Consider the following 15,598-nt stretch of genomic DNA (forward strand, 5'->3'; position numbering starts at 1 on the left):
AAGAGTAAGGGAAAGCCATTTATTTAAGTGTTCTGCACAGCCAAGTCAGAGGCCGGCCCGACCTTACTGATCGCAGTTTGCTCACTCTGTCTTCGGATGCATGGGACAATGAGCTATCAGGGTCTTAACCATAGAAAAGTGCTAGGGATGGAACCCTGGGCCTTGCACATGCTAAACACACACTAAACACATGCTCTATCATTGAACTGCATCCTCTTCCTCTTGACTTAACTAGTTAGTAAATACAGTATAATTATATTAAATAGTCTAATACATTCTGGAGTTTTTTCCCCTTAATTTGACATCAAAAATCCCTTTAGGACATAACATTTTCTAAAAGCCAAATTGTCATCATGGGTTAATACATTTTTCTGACTAAATGCAAATAATGAGGCTAGGTTTGAGTCTGACATGAGAGCAGGCACAGAGAGGCTGGCGTGCCGATGTCCCTGTGAGGTGGCAGTCTGGAGTCTCTCAGATGATTCCTGCTTCCTATGGTGAACGCCTGATTCAATATGGGAAGCTATCTTCAAAGCTTCTCAGTATTTCTACCTCAAGTTGTAGATGGATTTTTCCTTGGGCCACTAGTTCACAAATCATGACACAGAGACTTATTATTAATTATAAAGACTTGGTCTATAGCTTAGGCTCTTATAACTTAAATTAACCTGTTTCTACTAATCTACGTGCTGTTACGATGAGCTCTCCCTGTCCAGAAGTCCCTGCTGTACCTCCTGCTTAGCTATTGGCCATTTAGCTTTTTTTATTTTTATTTTTTATTTTATTTTATTCTGCCGAATGCCATTTATTGAAGGAGGGAGGAGGTCTTAAATACAGGCTTACAGCACAATGGGAGAACCCCAGAGGGCAGAAGTTCGCTACTGATGTTTTACAATCTTGCATCTAAGCTGTTAATGCCCAATAAGCAGGATACACAGACAGCCATTTAGCTCTTTATTAAACCCACCACAGTGACAGATCTTTACACAGTGTAATCAAATATCTCACAACACAAGTTTCCGGTTACTGTCAATTATTCTCATCATTCATTTTCTTGTTTGATTTTCAGTGAAAACACATATCTTAAAAAGCAAAATGAACCCCACACATGCATGCTCAAGCCCATTACAAGATATGCACACTGGGATTTGACCAGCACAGGAAAAATAGCACAGTTCTTAGTTCTCAAAAGAGTCCAGACTATTTTTCTCTTGGGATAAAAAAAAAAAGGAAAGAAAGAAAGAAAGAAAGAAAGAAAGAAAGAAAGAAAGAAAGAAAGAAAGAAGAGAAGGAAGAAAGAAAGAAGAGAAGGAAGAAAGGAAGGCTGAAGACCTGGAGTCATTGGGCTCAAACAGTAACCCCTGCCCCCCTCTGCCCCCCCCCCCCCACACACACCGCCCTTCTCTGGAAGGGGCAGCCCTGTCCTTGCAGGCTGCCTGGGCCTCACCTCCCCAGGTGTTCTGAGCACCAGGATTGCTCTGGGAGCTGCTGGAGATCCCACACTGCTTGGTGGCTGACACTAGTCCACAAGCCTTTTCCTGAATGTCCTTTTATCTTCTCTTTCCTTGGCCTGTGCTTGGTCATCCCTCAAGTACTGTGTTCGCTTAAGTGCACAAAGACTTCCTAGAAATATCATAATAGAAATGCTTATTTTTAAAGATTTATTGTTATTACTATTTTTTAAAAGATGTATTTATTTATTATGTATTCACTGTCCTGCCTACATGTTTGCCTGCATGCCAGAAGAGGGGACCAGATCTCATTATGGATGGTTGGGAGCCAATTATCATCATCATCATTATTATTAGTGTGTGTGTGTGTGTGTGTGTGTGTGTGTGTGTGTGTGTGTGCTCCTGTGTGTAAGTGTGCATATGCACATGATTTGGGTCCCAGTGGAGCTGGAGTTACAGGTAATTGGGAGCCATCAACCTTCTGATTTGGGTGCCGGAATCAAACCCAGGTCCTCTAGAAGAGCAGTGCTTGGTCTTAACTGCTCAGTCATCACCCCAGCCCATGGTGCTTAACTTTTATGACATGTTCATTACAAATATGAAAGCCAAATTTTTAATTAAACTTGTTTGTTTTTTTTGTTTTGGTTTTTTGAGATAAGGTTTCTCTGTGTAATCCTGGTTGGCCTTGAACTCACAGAGATCCGCCTGCCTCTGCCTCCTGAGTGCTGGGGATTAAAGGTGTGCCACTGCCGCCTGGCTTTAGTCAAACTCTTTAGATTAACTTTCCCCATGTACATAAGAATGAGATAGCTTGGTGGTGGTGCACACCTCTAATTTCAGCATTCAGAAGGCAGAGGCAGGCAGATCTATGAGTTCGAGGCCAGCCTAGTCTACAGAGCTAGTTCCAGGACACAGGAATTCTGTCTTGGAAAAAAAAAAAAGAATGAGATAAATTTACTACACCTCATGTATGCTCCAGTATTTTAAAATAATTTTTTTCTCTTTCCATGTGTATTCATGTTTACATATGTGGGTGCACATGCAAGTGGGTGTGAGAGCATTGTAGAAGCCAGAATCATCTCCCATTGCCCTTCCCTTCAGTAAGACAGGGTCTCTCAATCAAACTCAGAGCTAATTGATAACAGTTAGTCTTGTAACCAGCCTGCACTGAAAATCCTCTGTCTGCTTTAATATCACCTTAATGACTGTGACTTTCTGGTAAACTGGAGTTTATTTTTGGTTGTGAGCCTAGCCTTTGATGGCCGAGCCATCTCTCCAGCCCAGAATTGGGGTTTATGAAGTGATAAATCTGAATAATTTCAAAGTGCTCAGGTTTTAATGTTACCAATTCATAGAATTTGCTTTGCATTTATCAAGAGATGTTTGAGTCTGTCTGAAGAAAGGGTAACAGACGGATGTCCTCATGAGAAAGACCCCCAGTCTGTGCTGTGTGGACTCTGCGGGTTTACCCTGCTGGTTCCTGAAGTGTTCTTTTTTGTACTTCTCTCTCAACCCACAAGGGGAACACAAACAATTGCCCTCCACTTACACCCCACCCAGCATCTTCCCTGAAGGGGGTCAAGCTACACTCTAATTTAGGGTTCTAGTGTTCTGACATCATTCATTGTCCCCTTACCTTCAAAATCACACACACACACACACACACAAACACACACACACACACACACACAAACACACACACACAGATACAGATACACAGACACAGACATGCGCACACATAGACACACACACAGACACACTAACACATACACACACATAGTCACACACAGACACACACACACACACACACACACACACACACACACACACACACAAATCCTTTGATTTCAACCCCTTGGCTTTGATGTGAGCGAACAATCACTGAGCCTCTGTTAGGCACTCCCGTGTTTTCTGGGTCAATGTCACTTGCTTCTCAGGTGTTTCCCTGTGAATTCTTTGCTGTTCACTGGAGCTCTGGAGGAAAGTGGGCTAACTTTTATTGAGTTGTAAAGTGCAGTTTAAGTAGATAAGGCACGCACATGAAAATCAAGGCAGGTATGAGGGTGTATATATATCCTGAGGTGACTTTTCCCCTCACCTGTGTATACAACTCCACACCCTGTCCTAAATCACAACTTCCTTGGTGTTTTTCAATGTGTCCTTCCAGTGTGCCTTTATAGAAACACACCAGTGCACACTAGGAGTACGGATTATTTTCTCTCCTGTATCTGGGAGGTTTTTCTTATCAGCACACAGAGAGCTGTTTCTGCCCCTTTTACAGTGGTGAGCTTTCTGTTGCTCAACTGTTTGCTTTTGAAATCAAAGGTACCCATTATCTCCTTATAAAGCCGAGCTTTTACGAGGCACAATTAAATCTGAGTTTGAGATTGCATGGATAATTGTAGAGACATCTGCCAGGTCATAATTGCCCAGCTAAATCAGCTAGACGTATCACGGTGAAGAATAAACAGACCTCAAAAGGACGACGATACAGTTCTTAGCAGAGGGGAGGGGCTTTATGTGACAAAGGACAGCCACAACTGGCTGCTTGTCAAGCCAATGTTGATCTCACACGCTCTGTAACATTCTTTTCTTGTTTGTAGAATTTAGATTTCTATAAAGGACATGAAGGGAGGAGTGGAACGGGGAGGTGGTGGGAGGGTGAATGTGAGCAAAGTGCAATGATTTTAAGCATGCATGTGTGTATATATGAATGTCATGATGAAACCTATTATTGTATATAGTAATGTTAAACAGCATTAAAAAAATTAGTGAATAGGTAGGGGAACTTCATTGCATTAGTTATGATGTTTGAATGAGATTGGCCGCCATAGGCTCATGTATTTGTATGTTTAGTCCCCAGTTGACAGCTTCAGGAAGGATTAGGAGGTGTGTCTTTGTTGGAGGAGGTGTGTCCTTGTTGGAGGAAGTGTGTCCTTGTTGGAGGAGGTGTGTCCTTGTTGGAGGAGGTGTGTCCTTGTTGGAGGAGGTGTGTCTTTGTTGGAGGAGGTGTGTCATCTCTGAGGGTGGGCTTTAAGGCCCAGTGTCTCTCTGCCTGTTGCCTTGGATCAGGATGTAAAACTCTCAGCTACTGCTCCAACACCATGCCTGTTTGCTCCCCACCGTGGTGATAATGGATTAACCCTCTAAATCTGTAAACAAGCCCCCAATTAAATACTTTCTTTTATAAGAATGGACGTGTTCATGGTGTCTCTTCACAACAATAAAACAATGACTAAAACAGATATAAATAACACAATAACCAAGAAGTAGAGTCAGTGTGAAGTAGGTTGAATCTTCAGCATCCTGAACTGTAGCTACTTACCGCCAGATCATAGAACCATAGAATCACAGTGTTTAGGCAGAAGAGCATCTTATAATTCAGTATTTCTCAAGAGTGTTGTCATATGTGTGTGTGTGTGTGTGTGTGTGTGTGTGTATGCACACATAAAATCATCTTGACTGTTGCTTCCATTTTTAATTGGCTTATAATTTTACTAATAATTTAAAAGGTGTCGGGCGGTGGTGGCACATGCCTTTAATCCCAGCACTTGGGAGGCAGAGTCAGGCGTATCTCTGTGAGTTCAAGGACAACCTGGTCTACAAAGTGAGTTCCAGGAAAGGCACAAAGCTACACAGAGAAACTCTGTCTCAAAAAAAAAAAAAAAAACAAAAAAACAAAAACAAACAAACAAACAATTTGAAAGGCAACATTGCTATTTAAAATGGAAACCCTTAGTAGAAAATGAATTCAAGACTGCTGGCTGTAAGTAGATGGCTCCCATGCAAAGAAGTATGAGACCTTAAAAACTCAGATATCTCACTGGCACTATAGCGATTATCTCCTTCCCCAGAATTGAACATGGAAAAGATGAGACATCTTATTACAGATTTCCCAGTCAAATCATTTTTCAATTTTCATTTTGGCTTGATAGCAGTGTTGGTATGCAGGTTTTATGGAAGCACCATCTGTCCCCATCTGTTGCCATGCAGTGTAGCACCTCGTCCCCACTGTGGAGCCAAATGATGACATCCTAGTAAACAACAGTGGCGCTTTGCGGCTGGTTCAGCCAGATTGCTAGAAGTACAGCATAGTCAGTTAGGAGCCATTTCCTTAATGCCTGTCTCCAGTGTGTTCCCTTCTTTCTATTTTTTTTTTTTTTGTTTGTTTTTGTTTTTCGAGACAGGGTTTCTCTGTGTAGCTTTGCGCCTCTCCTGGAACTCACTTGGTAGCCCAGGCTGGCCTCGAACTCACAGAGATCCGCCTGGCTCTGCCTCCCGAGTGCTGGGATTAAAGGCGTGCGCCACTACTGCCCGGCCCTTTCTTTCTATTTTTTAACCTTCTGTTTTGCCTTTGGCCATTCTTCTGGTTTGCAAAGAGTTATAATGTTTGTCAGCATCAGGAGCTGTGGCATTTTCCAGATATTAAGTTGTGTTGGTGGCTTACTATTTTAGAGACTAGACGTTTGGCACTGAGTAGTCCTTGACAATCAGTTTTTTTTTTGGGGTTTGGGTTTATTGTCCAAGAAATTAACAAGCCATGTTGCAGGGCTGGAGAAATGACTGAGTGGTTACGAGTGCATACTGCTCTTTCAGAGGACCTAGGCTCAGTTCTTAGCACCCACAACAGGCAGCTCATAACCACCTGTAACTCCAGCTCCAGGGAATCCTGTGCTCTCTGGGATCTCTGTAGGCATCCACATGTGTGTGCACATATCTACACACAGAAACACAGAAATATATAATTGAAAATAAAAACTAAGTCCTCTGTAAAACAGCTCTATTGTAAGAATCAATATTATTTTTTATTACTATTTGTATTCGTATTTTTGGTTTTGGAATTGCATGAAGCCTTCTGTGGTCCTGTAGGATTCATAGCTTATCCTAAATTCACCACTTCCTCCAGTAAAAATACAAAGAATCTGAAGATATAAGTTGCATTACCATTCCATTAATGGAGAAGGAAGTGTCTTAACAAAATTAGTGTTCCTTTGGCCCATTTTGGCTTAATGCTGAACAAAACATACCATTGACCAATAAGTAAATAAATAAACAAATAAGTAAATAACCCAACCAAACACCGTTGGCTTATACACAGACACCTCAGTAAGCTGGGAAAGGAAGGAAAGAGAGGCCTAGTCGTTAGGCTGTGGCAGGACTAAGTTGTAGTGTTCTGTTAATAGTTGATGATGCGCAGTAGTGTATTTATTAATTTGTTTATTTACTTAAGCATGCCTTTTAGATAGGGTTGTTATACCCAGATTGCGACCCCAAAAAGACCACTGAAGACCGTAGATGTTCAGAATGCAACAGCAAGGTTTATTCTATAGATACAAGTCTAGACAGGGAACTCGTTCCTATACCCAATACAGTGAGGCAGAGGGGAGTTGCTCTTTCTTTGTGAGGCTAGCTTTTTAAAGGCAAAAACCGCAAGCCCTTCAGGGCGGTTGGGGGTTTGGCATGGGTGCAACTTGGATTGGTTTATTTTTATTTTTGAAGGTCTCTGTTCTCTTTTAATTGGGTGAGGGTATGTAACCTTTGAATTTACTGGTCGGGGGTTACAATGATCATTTTGGGGGCAGTCTGGCACAAGTCCCAGGCTTTGTCCTTGAGCTGCCATGGAGGCTGGCTGGCCTAGCACGTAACTGACTGTGGGGGCTGGCTCAGTGGTCTAGGCTCTGTCCTTGACTCATGCACATAACTCTAAGTTGGTGTGTGTGTGGGGGTCCCAGACAGTAAACATCTGGCTGAACTTTGAACAGTCAGAGTACATGCAGAAAGGGAGCTACTGCAAGGACTATGTCTTTTGTTCATGGTCCTCCCAGAGACTGCTTGCTCAGTCTCAGGAAACTGAAATTGAGGCCTGATCTCTGAGAGAAGACTGAGCAGCCTGTTGTGGCATCTGCTTGGTCCTTTCAGGGTCTCACTATAGACTATGTAGTCTAAACTGCCTTTGAACTTTGAATCCCCCTGAAAATGCCTACTGAGTGCTGGGATTACCACAAATGCCTACTGAGTGGCAAGCATCACCACATCTGGCAAAGGACTCTATTTTTTTTTCTTTTTATTGCAAGCCAACATATAAATTGTGTCTTTGTTTTTAATCCCAGGGATCTGGGAATTGTGTCTTATTTTCAGCTGTGTAGTGTCTCTCTTCAATGATCTGACTTGGCTGACCACCCACTTCACTCATGTGAGGGCCTTGCTGGGGCTGGGCTCTGCATCTCAAGAGGCTCACACAGCCTGGATGCCAGAGGTGGCTGCAGTTTCTACTGTCAGGGCCTCTGCTTAGAGTCTTGACAGGGCAGCTGGCTTCTCCCACAGTGAGTGGTCTGAGCCTTGTTTCAGAGGAAAGAATTCCCGTTTTGACGCCTTTCTCCCCTCTGGCCTGTTGGAGAAGTTCCTGATTGGTGTGTTTGTTGGCATTTGCTTAGCACGGTCATTTAGCTTCTTCGGGGTTATTTTATTTTGAAGCACATGCATCCCTGGAATGCATGTATTCTGATCTGCTTTGGGCCAGGCCAGAATAAAGGGCCTGCTCATTAAGGGAGTCTCTTACCTGTCCGGTTGTACAAGTAACTGGGTGGGTAAATCTACCCCACTGGGGTGAGTTCTCGGAAGTCCCTGTGACTGTAGATCTAAAGTTATAATTTCGCCGGGCGGTGGTGGCGCACGCCTTTAATCCCAGCACTCGGGAGGCAGAGCCAGGCGGATCTCTGTGAGTTCGAGGCCAGCCTGGGCTACCAAGTGAGTTCCAGGAAAAGGCGCAAAGCTACACAGAGAAACCCTGTCTCGAAAAACCAAAAAAAAAAAAAGTTATAATTTCCTCTCAGCATTGCTAGCAATAGTTGGAGGGCTGTCCCTCTGATTCCAATATCAACTAATTCCAAACACCGATGGGGAATGTGGGAATCTTTCTCAATCAAGGTTCTCTCTTCCCAATTGACTCTAACTTCTGTCAAGTTAACATAAAACCAGCCATGCCCAAATCTGAATTTTTTTATACTATTTTATTTTATGTGTGCTGATGTTTTGCCTGTATGTGTGTCTGTGCACCGTGTGCATGCCTGGTGTCCTGTAGAGGTCAGAAGAGTGAATCAAATTCTCTGGAACTGGGGTTATGTATGCTTGTGACTAAGTGGGGAATAGAACCTGGGTCCTCTGCAAGAAGAAGAAGTGCTCTTAATCGCTGAGCCATCTCTCCAGCCCTGATAGAACTGACATGATGGTCACAACTGGAAAATTCCACAGCTGCCCTAATATATTGCAGTCAAAATGTGAGTTACCCAAAATGTATAAAATGGTCTCCAGGCCATATGTATACATGGTATTATGTGGAAGCATAAACGTATTTAATATTTTAACTTGGCTTTTAAGATTATATATATATATATATATATATATATTCAGAATCCAAACTACTGGTGATCTCAAGCATTCCAAATAAGGGATCCTTAAATCATGTCTTCATTTATAGATAGGGTAATAAGATTTGGAAAGATGAAGAAGCATGATGTACTCCTAGCCATACAGAGTGGTGATGTAACCCTGCTCTATCTGGCCCTGAAGCTACTGTTCCACGGATGCTGCTGTCTCCTCCCTGAGCCCTGCCCCAGGTTTCCACATGGGGAGGGCAATTCGGAAGAACTACTGTTCTTTGAGGCTAGCTGGTTTCTCCTCAGCAGGGTTTCCAAATATCCCAGAAACTCAGGCACTGTAAGGTAGAAGGTCTATTCTTGCCCCTTCCAACACTCTTTGCTTCCTCCTCCAACTACTTCCCAACTCTGAGACCATTTCTGCCCCTAACATGGAGCTGTACAGGGAAGTCACCTGTTCAACCAGGAAGACCTGTCACCTTTTCAGCCCTCTGATGGCCATTGCCTGGGAATAGAAGTTGCATTTGATAGTGGAGATGCTGGGTCTCCACATCTATGTGACTGTTTTATTTTGCCATGACAGAAAAGAATTTGAAACAGCTAAAACATTGAGAGTGAAAAGCACCAATTCCCTTAGGAGATATGAGGGCTGTTTTCTAAAGATGTCCAAGTGCTTTTCCTTGGAACTTGTGGGTCTGTCTTACAGGGCAAAGAGACTATTGCAGACGTGATTAAATTACGGAACTTAAGATGAGCAGGATTCAAGTAGAGTGTCTGGTGTTATCAAAGGGTCCTTGCCAGGGAGATGGAAAGGGATATAATGACAGAAAGGGAAGTTGGAGTGAGAGGATTGCAGACAGGGCTCTGTGGGCTAAGGAGAGAAGCTTCTAGAAGCCGGGAAAGGCAAGGAGGCAGATGTCTCAGAGGCACCGGAAACAACACAGTCCACCTTGAATTTAGTTGGGTGAGAGCCATACATGCCTCCTGGAGTTTCCTAGGGCTGTAACGTAGCAATGTGAAGGGACCCCAAAACAGCTTGACCACACAGCAGCCATGACAGGCTTAAGGGCCTAGACACAGCTTCTGTGACAGGCTTACTGGCAGGCAACACTCAGATCCAGGAAAAGCCTTAAGCTGATACCACCCAAGGATCCATCCAGGGGTGAGGAAGTCCCTGACATCCCAGATATTCCAACCATTAGATAAGGTGGCCAGATGCCCCCGAGTCTAGCACACACCTATTTTTTGTTTTACAGATACCCCTAGACAATTGTCAGCCAATCAGGGTCCTGGACTCTGGAAATCCCCTCACCCTAACCTCTGCTATGATAAAAACTCTGCCCCACCTGAGCTCAGGGCTCTCTGCTCTCACCGCTGTGTCGGACAGACAGAGGGACTGAGCCCCAGAGCTTGAAATTAAGGCTCTTTGCTTTTACATGCGGGATTCGGTCTCCGTGGTGGTCTTTGGGGGTCCCCGGGATCTGGGCATAACAGCAACTTTGCATTACTTGAAGGCGTGGGCAGCATAGGGAACCAGCACAACAGGGTACTCCCTGCCTTCCCCTGCCTCAGTTTCCACAATTGGCTGGCTAATGTCCTGGCCAGACGCTCTGCCCCGAGGGGTGAGGGGTGCACCATCACTGAATTTTCCCTCACAGAGCCAACACATCCTGCTGCATCTCGTCTACCCACCATGCTGCTGCTGTCTCTTTCCCTCATATTTCTAGAACTTTCACAGTATTAGTTCTTTATTTCGTTTTCTCTTTTTAAAATCACATTTATTATTTTTAAGTGTGTGTGTGTGTGTGTGTGTGTGTGTGTGTGTGTGTGTGTGTGTGTGTGTTTGCATGTAGATATATGCAAACCTACCTCAGGTCCCAGCAGAGGTCAGGGAGGTTGACTCCCTGCCCAGTAGCTAGAGTTACTGACAGCTGTGAGACACCTTACGTCAATATTCAGAATCAAATCTAGGTCCTCTGGAAGAGCAGTGTGGGCGTACTCTTAACTGCTGAGCCATCTCTCCACGATCCCTCTCCTTTTTTCTTTTTGAGATAGGGTCTCACTATGCAGCCCTGGGTTGGACTCACTTTATATGCAGAGCAGGCTGGCTTCCACTCCTCCTCATCATGCTGTGCCTGCTTCTGCCTCCTGAGTGTGAGAATTAATGAGCCGGGGCCACCCTGCCCGGGTACAGTATTGTTTTTTAGTAAGAAAAGGAACCTTGACAGATCAACAACATTTCAGTGGCGCCCGGGTGGCTTGTTCCTTACTTTGGGGCATAATAAACACAAATTAGCACAAATGAGCTAATGGACATTGCATTTCCATTCTTTGTTTTTGTTTCTGGAGGGCTAGGTGCGGCTGTCACCGCAGGAGATTTCACCGCAGGAGATTTCCCCAGGCTTCCTGAATTCAGCTATTACCAACACAACCATTTCAGCGTTACAGGAAATGCTTGATAAAAGGTGCCCACTCCAAGGAAGCTGCAGATAGCGCAAGTTTCTCCACAGCAGCTGTCTTCTGCTAAACAACCTTGGGTCAAACAGCCTTAGAGCAGGGGCCGAACAGCAGTGACTTAGTTTTCAACTGAACATTTCAGCAGCTGCCTTGTTTAAAGACATCCACTGCCTTAACGTCAGCCAGTGGGATAAGGAATTAATGACCCCTCCCACTGAAGCTGGTGGGAACCCAAAACAGTCATTTCCTGGTAGAAACTATTACCACAAAACAAAGTCAATTGATTTCTGCCCACTCCTCCCATTCACTGTTAATCTTAAGGAACAAAACAGTTCCAGTTGCAGCTGGTTAAACCAAGGTCCTGGCAGGAGGCCTCCAATTTGTCCACTTCTGGGAGCTGGAGGATGCCTGACTCAATACATCTGCTGAGGTCAGGGTATCAGTGGAACCTTGAGTTCCTCTGTGCTCCGGGCTGTCTCCTCTGCTCATCCTTTAGGGAAGATGCTCCCCCAGTCACTCCACGGTCCAGCTCTTCTGAGCATTTATGCAGTGGTCACATCAATGCTAAATTATAAATGAAGCCTTGCTGCCTCAAACAGGGGAAATCATCCCAGCACTTTGCTAATGTACCAGAATTTAACATCTGGTCAGGCAACAAATTGCTAGCAGAAGATCCAGGGAGATTTCGAAAGAAGATTTGGAACACAGTAGAGGTTCCTATTCCTTTCTTTCACTAGAGCCACACACGCTTCTTCCCTTAGAAGATCTCCAAGGAAAGGTCAGAAATCACACAACCAACATTGGAAGGTGGGCAGGAGGTCTAACAATAGGTCAGATTATGCTTTAAATTTTTTTTGATTGATTCTTTGGGAATTTCATATCATGCACCCCATCCCACCAGTCTCTCAGTCCCTCCACATCCACCCCTCACCCTCGTAGAGGCCCCCCCCAAAGGAAAACTAACAAGGACATAATAAAAATAAATATAAAATAGAAGAAAATAAAAAATATAAATAAGACTATCAATTTTAATTAAAAGCAAGCAAACAAAACAAAACGAAAGAGAAGAAAAAAAAAAAAACAAAACAAAACACTTTGCTCCTCCGTCTCTGTCTCTCCATTGCCTCTTCATTTGTCCTGGTGACGTGGGGAGCTGCTGTGTATCATGCAGTAGACCCTTTTGTCCAAACAGCTTTCCTTGCAAAGGTTTATTGTATAATGTGCTGTTGGTCAGGTTCAAGGCCTCTGGCCTTCCACACACCACAGGTTACACTTTCATTTTGATGGAAACCCCCAGTGACTAACTTCCTCAATAAAGAAATGTACACACAATAACCAGTTGCTATCTAAAAACTGAAATATATAACAAGCAATTGAGTGGAAGATAAAGGCATATAGATTGCACTCACTTGAAAAATATTTCAAAGCCAACCATGGAGGCACAGATCTGTAATCCCAATATTCTGGGGGCTGAAGCAGGAGGATTATTGTAAGTCTGAGGCCAGCCAGAACTATGTAGCAAGACTGTTTCTCAAAATAATAGCAACAAACAAATAAATATCAGCTAATATATATAATTAAAAACCATGACCCAATAAACAACTTAATATTCACGGTCTCTGAGACACAAAATTTTCATTGCATTTGGGTTTGACAAGGATTAATGAATGGCTTCTCCTCCACTGCTGCAATAAATCCAATTGAGCTGAATTAAAATGTATAAGGCAGGTTTATTCAAGGGATTAGTCTCTCCCAGCCGAGTTCAAGGCCCCACTGTTGATGAAGTTGTGAGGCTGGACTGCATTAGGGGCTTTTTGTAGGAGGGGTGGGAGGCAGTGACTGCTTGGCAAGGTATTAGAATATTGGTTGGGTTTGGGGGCCCAGTAGGTGTGTCCTGAATCCAGTGGTCACTTTGGAATCCGGAACGAAGTGTCCGCTTTGTCCAGTGTCTTGAGTGGGCTTTTGAAAACGCAAGTTTCTGGTGGGAATCTCTTCATCGGTTTGTGGATTTCTACAGGCACTGGCTTCTGGCTGGAAGCGGGGTGGGGATCTTTTTGTCTGGAAACCTCCAGCCTAACAATTATGACTCTCAGGGATGCTACAATTTGGATCTTGAATATCCCCCAAAAGTCCATATATTGAAATCTTAGTCTCTAGGATGGTTAGCCTCCGTTAAGGAATAGAGGCCTAGCGGGAGGGGCCATGGTAACACATTACCTCCCCAAGACACGCCCCAAGAGACCTGTTTCCTTCATCCAGGCCCACCTCCCACACTTCCATCACCTCTCAATGGTCCAGGTGCATTTTGAATAAATTAATAAATTAAACCATCCATTAGGTCAGAACCGTTAGGACCTGCTTGTCTCTGGACACACCTGTGCAGACACATTCGGGGTTGTGGCTTGTTAGTACCTAGGAACTTCTCAAGCCAGCCAAGCTGACCCTGAGAATTAAGAATCACACCCCACAAAGTCTTGTCTGTTGGGATCTTCCCTGGGCCTCTGTGTTAGCCTTCATTCCTTGGGGTAGAAGGCAGAACATCTGTCATGTGACAGTCTTTTGGGCACAAGAAAACCAGAGTGGTATTTCTAGTGTGTGTGTGGTTTTTTTTTTGTTTTTTTTTTGTGACTTGCTTCAGTACAAAGGAATTCTACAGCCGTGACCTACCTGAGAAAGAGGAATTGTGACTTCTGTGACTCCCTTTGAAGGGGAAGTGGTGGGGTGGTGGGAAGTGAAAGTGGCTGGGAGAAGGCCAGCGAGAACGGGAAAAATATTCCCCCCCACATCCTCTATCTAAGATCAGTCTAACCGGAGAAACACACACACACACACACACACACACACACACACACACACACACACACACACACACACACACACACACACGGAGGTGGCGGGGGGGAGGGTACGGGATTCAGATTGATTTCAGTTTTGCATGGTGTGAGGGTTTGAATGAGAAATGTCCCCAGAGGCTCCGGTGTCTGTACACTTGGTCCCCAGCTGGTGGCGCTGTTTGGGGGAGGTTTGGTGGTACAATCTTGCTGAAGAAATATGTCACTGACTGGGCTTTGAGAGTTTAAAGTCTAGGGCCATTTTAGTTCATTCTGCTTTGTATTTTTGGCCAAGAACGTGAGCTCTCAGCTTCCTGCTCTGGCTGCCACGCCGCCTCTCCCGCAATCAACTCTTATCCCTCTGGAGCCACAAGGCAAAAACCAGTGCCTTCTCCCAATAAGTTGACTTTGGCCATTGTGTTTTATCACAGCAACAGAAAAGTAGGTGATGTAGAAGGTACCACAGAGCCGGCTGTCTCTGTGAAGAATCTGACCACATTGGTTTTTTTGGAGCGATGTGGAAGGCTTCGGGCTTTGGACTAGGAAAGTAGTTGGATGCTGTAGTCAGGACTTAACTGGCCATCCTAGTAAAAGCCTGGAAGACAGTAAGAAATGCTGAGAGCAAACCCGACCGGATAGGCCCCAGCTCAAGAGGATTCAGCAAGAAGTAAGGATTTTTACAACAACTGGGCTAGAGGCCATTCCTGGAATATTTTGGCAAATAATCAGGCTGACTTCTATCCTTGTTCTAAAAACCTGCCTAAGGCCAAATTAAAAATTAATGGATTGGCTGGATGGCACACGCCTTTAATGCCAGCACTCTGGAGGCAGAGGCAGGTAGATCTTTGTGGGTTCGAGACCAGAGCAGTCTACATGGGGTTATACAGTAAGACCCTGTCTCAAAACAAAATAAAATGACAACAAAATAGTAATGGGCCAATTTCTTTGGTGGAGGAAGTTTCAAGACGGCATCACACGGGATCTGTGATTACCAAGGATGTTTCCACTGCTCTCCAGTGAGAAAGAGCAAGAGGAACAGAAGGAGATACAAAACACACAGCTGGGAGAGCAAAGAGCTCTAGGAAGCTTGGCGCTGCAGCCAAGGCTTGTGCTGAGGGAGGCTTTGGTTGAGGAAAGAAGACTGTAATTACTGAGAGGCCCCCTGCGCTGCCCTGGAATATAGAGAAGGGGACCCTCAGAGTCGGACTCCACCCATCTCATCTTCCAACCTGTGAAAGAGAGCCTAAGATGTTTTCGGTTCCTAGAAAGCCACTGAATAAGATAGGTGCTGCTAGTGTGATTCAGGGGGGCTGGGGTCCATTCCAAGCTAACATTCAAACTTGTCAACGTCACCCATGCCGTGCTGGCTTCAGAGGCACAAAGAACAGAAGAGTCGGGGGGAGCGGGGAGGCAGCAGTTGTGGGTTCTTTTTCTGCAGTTTCAGAGAGTCATGAAGGGACACCAGGCCACGTGCGGTAGGGGA

At 44.5% G+C, this 15,598-nt stretch overlaps 1 long non-coding RNA gene across 1 annotated transcript in view; it reads left to right on the forward strand.

Annotated features, from left to right (window-relative positions):
* Positions 1–15,598, forward strand: part of LOC128113660 (uncharacterized) — a 98,657-nt gene that overhangs the window by 35,014 nt on the left and 48,045 nt on the right. The gene's annotated exons all lie outside the window — the stretch shown is intronic.

The sequence above is a fragment of the Peromyscus californicus genome, unplaced genomic scaffold, assembly GCF_007827085.1.
Source record: "Peromyscus californicus insignis strain IS unplaced genomic scaffold, ASM782708v3 Scaffold_18__1_contigs__length_77618521, whole genome shotgun sequence".
NCBI lineage: Eukaryota > Metazoa > Chordata > Mammalia > Rodentia > Cricetidae > Peromyscus > Peromyscus californicus.